General features: G+C 42.5%; 1 pseudogene; it reads right to left on the reverse strand.

Annotated features, from left to right (window-relative positions):
* Positions 1–399: 399 nt before the first annotated feature.
* On the reverse strand, positions 400–1400 carry LOC101028124 (NADH-cytochrome b5 reductase 3-like; annotated as a pseudogene).
* Positions 1401–4466: the final 3066 nt, after the last annotated feature.

Consider the following 4466-nt stretch of genomic DNA (forward strand, 5'->3'; position numbering starts at 1 on the left):
GGGTGCTGAGGCCTGGGCCCCGCCCTGAGGCGGGAGTGGTGGCGGCAAGTGAGGCTGGGGGCGGGGGGCCCTGGCACCTGCAGGTGTGGACTGCCCATCTGTGTCTGCTGACATCCTGACTGTGGACCAAGGCCGGGAAGGGTGGGCTGAGGAGGCTGCTGGCAGCCCTTGGCCATGTAGTGTGTGTGGACGAGGGGTCATGAGGACAGGGATGGGGCGGGCGTCTCTGGTGAGAACCAGTAAGTGCCCAGCAGGACCCACCCTGAAGGCTCAGCTGTGGCCCACCTGGGACAGAGCCCTGCTCCCAAAGGGGCCCCAGGAGGCCTGCTGAGCCAGGTGATGTACCAGGGCATGGGTAGGCCAGCCTGAACCCGGAGCCCCAGTGTGTGACGCGGGGAGGTGACAGGGTGAGCGTGGATGGGGCACAGGGCAGGAGGCCGTGTAACTGTGCCTGGCCCTCAGGAGGCGAAGCAGCGCTCCTTGGGTTGGGCCACACGGTCCAGGTTGGGCAGGCAGGCGTACTGGATCATGGGTGGGGGGCCACACATCAGCACCAGTGGCTCCTCCTCCAGGGGCGGAAGGTGCTCCCGGATCATCTCCTCGTTCATGAAGCCCTGGCTGTAGTCCCAGGCTTCAGGGTCTCTGTCCAGCGTGTACCAGAGCTTGAAGAGTGAAAGAATGTTCGTTCCTGAGTTCCTCCAGCTCAGGTCGCAGCAGGGTGTCCTTCTCAGTCTGGTGGGCAAAGAGCAGGTGCCATACAGTATGGTCATCAGGGTCCTTCATGATGGCCCGGATCACCTGCAGCATTAGGGTGATGCCTGTCCCTCCTGCGATCATGCCCACAGACTTCACTGTCTTGATGACGGGGTTGAATTTTTTGTCAGGTCGGATGGCAAACTTCCCTTTGCCCTGGTAGACCAGCAGACCGTTGGGGCCCGGGAATTCAATGGTGTCTCCAATCTACATGCTTTCCAGGTACTGGGACATCTTCCCTCCGGTGGGAAACTTGGGATGAGTGTCCTTGAAGTAAACCTTGATGACCAGGTCCATGAAACCCTTGTCATCATCGCTGGACACGGGTGTGTAGGGCCGGATGACCAGGTTTCTGTCAATTCAAGCCGAGAGGTAGATGTGCTGGCCGACAGGGAGGCCCAGGATGTGCTGGGGCGACTGCAGGGCGAAGCGGAAGAGCCGGGTGTCATGGCTGATGATCTCCCGGTCGATAAGCCGCAGCGGGTACTTCACGTCCGTGCGCTCGAGGGTGATGGCCGGCGTGGAGCACTGGAACAGCTTCATGAGCGGACTGTACAGGAACCAGACTGGAGAGAGCACCACATGGCCCAACGTGCTCAGCTGGGCCCCCATGGCGGCCTCGCACTGCGCTCGCTCCGCCGCCGCAGTCGACACTGTTGTGCCCTGGCCAGCGTCACTCCGAGCAGGGCGATAATTTATTTTAGTGTAGGAATATCTTCATTGGCACTCTACTATTTTAAGACAATCCTAATTTTAATGTTTGCATAAAATTTCATTGTATAAGAGGCACTTAATTTATTTGACATTATTTTTCATTTTTAAATATCTATTTAACTTTTGATTTTAAAATAATTTTAGTTTTACAAAAATTAAAGAAATAGGACAGAGTATTCTCATATGCCCTTCATCCAGTTCCCTCAAATATTAACATCTTATATAACCATAATAAAATTATCAAAATCAGGATATTATCATTGATGCAATACAGCTGCTCCTCAACTTTCAATGGGGTTACCATCTGATAAACTCATTGTACATTGAAAATATATGTACACAATGTATTTAATAGACTGTAGAATATGGATTGTTAACCTTCATGATCACTGCCGCTGCCCAGCATCCTCAGAACATCACATTATATATTGCTAGCATAGGAAAAGATAAAAAATCAAAGTTTCAAGAACAGTTTCTATTTAATGCATATTGTCACTTTCACAACAGTTTTTATTTAATGTATATCATCACTTTCACACCATATGTAAAGTAAAAAAATGTATAACTTGAACCATTGTTAAGTCAGGGACCATCTGTACTATTAATAACTCTACAGACATTATACAGACTTCAATTATTCCACTAATATCTTTTTTGAGGGGTATCCAGGATCCAATGCATCACCACGCATTGCATCTAATTGTCAGGTCTCCTTAGTCTCCTATAATCTGAGACTAAAGGTTTTTAGTCTTTATTTTTAGTGATACTAAGACTTCTGAAGATAACTAGCCATTTATTCTGCAGAATGTTATTCAACTTGAGTTTGTCTGAGGCTTCCTTATGACGAAATTTAGATTTTTCATTTTTAGCAAAACTACCAGTGAAATAATGTTGTGCTCTTCATAGGGCATCCTATCCAGAGAGATATGATGTCAATATGCTCCAATATTGATGATAATTATGATTGTTGTTTGCCTGCTTTCTCCACTGTCAAGATACTATTTTCCCTTAGAAATTATAAGCATCCTGTGGGGAGATATTTTGAGAATATGTAAGTATCCCGTTTTCCATCATACTTTTATCCACTAATTTTAGCATACACTGATTGTTTTTCTTGAAACAAGTATTGCTGTGGTGTTTGCCAAATGGTGGTTTTCTGTTTCCATTACTCCTTCTATATTCATTAATTGACAGAGCTTTCCTATCTCCCTCATTTCTTTATTTCAATTATGTTTTATATAGACTCATGTATATTTCATGCTTTTAGTTATAATTCAATACTATGTTATTTGTTTTGCTGCTCAAATTGTTTTAACTGTAGCCATTGGATGCCTTTTCATGTTGGTGCTTGAGTCCTTTTGGCATGTCCCCATCCCTTCATTCTTTGATCATTTCTTTACTTTCTGGTACTATAAGATGCTTCAGGCTCATCTTGCCCATTCCGTGTCCCAGTCCATTTCTCCAAAGAGAATAGTATTTTGAAATCAAAATCTGGGAACTAGGTGTGTTAAGTGCTACCAGGGCCATTGCTTCTAGGATCTTCTCAGTTGACAGAGCTGCAAAGTATATGTGTGTATACACACAAACATATACACACTCAGATGAATATTATATGTCTTGCTAAGGAAATTTCTTTATAAAGTATTTTATTAAGAATATTCCTTAGGAACTTGTGGATTTTAGCAAAGGTCCTCATGACATATATCAAGATGATTTTATGGCTTTCATACTGATGTAATGAGTGCTATTCATAGATTTCTTAACAAACACCTATGTGTGCCTAACATAAAACCTGCCTGGTCATGGTGGACTAGTCTTTTAGTATTTTTTATTCTTCAGTAATTGCATTGCTAGTATTTTATTTAGAATATATGCTTCTATGCTTCCATATTTACAAATTACAGTGGTTTTCAGTTCTATTTTTGGTACTTCGTCAGGTTCCGATATCAAAGTTAAGGTGGTTGTACTGGTTTCCTGAGGCTGCTGTAACAAATTATCACATACTGGGTAGCTTAAAACAATAGAAATGTATTTTCTCATAATTCAGGATTCCAGGAGTCTGAAGTAGCAGTGACAGTAGAATTGGTTCCCTCTGGAGGCTCTGAGGGAAAATCTGTTCCATTCCTCTCTCCTAGATTCTGGTGGTTCCTTTGTGGTTCTTGATATTCCTTGACTTGTAGACGCATCACTCCAGTCTCTGCTTCCATCTTCACATGGCTTTTCCCCTGTGTGTCTCTGTGTCCTCTATTCTTCTTATAAGGAAGTCATTGGATTTAGGGCCCACCCTAAATCCAAAATGATTTCACCATGTGATCCTTAATTAGTTACATTTGCAAAGACCCTATTTTCAAATAAGGTCACAGTTTGAGCTTACAGGTAGACATGAATTTTGAGCAGACACTCTTCAATCCAGTACAATGGCTCAGTAAAATTAAGTGGATCATTATTTATTTTATTTTATTTTTGCAATTTGGGACCTGTTTCTTTTTAGTCTCTGTAGCCTAAAACCTGAGTGCCAAGTCTTAGGCACTGCATTTCTTATTTTAAATTACTGATGCTATTGGTACCATATTTTAGCCTCTGACATTCCTTTATTATTTAGGCTATTTAGTGCCTCAGCCATCTGTATTGTTTTTTCATTGGTTAACTGTGTTTTCTTCATATATAAATCTATAAGTCACATGTAATCATGTAGTAATTCAAAAGTATTTGCATGTTAATCTATGCAGCAGAGTATGTGTATTATATAGGTAGGTAAGATTACACATATTGGTATATGGCAATGAGCTGACATCTGATGGATACTACTGACATTTTATTAATTGCTTTGTATTTATAATTGGTTTATGCATACTATATAAATATCACCCTTACTTTTAGTTTAAAAATTAACCATACAGTTGTGATGCTTTTAATAGGGATTAAACTACTCCAATCAGCTCTCATCATATTAAACAGCAGTTATTTTCACCATATGCCATATAAAGTCAGCCTCAACT

The sequence above is a fragment of the Saimiri boliviensis genome, chromosome X (assembly GCF_048565385.1).
Source record: "Saimiri boliviensis isolate mSaiBol1 chromosome X, mSaiBol1.pri, whole genome shotgun sequence".
NCBI lineage: Eukaryota > Metazoa > Chordata > Mammalia > Primates > Cebidae > Saimiri > Saimiri boliviensis.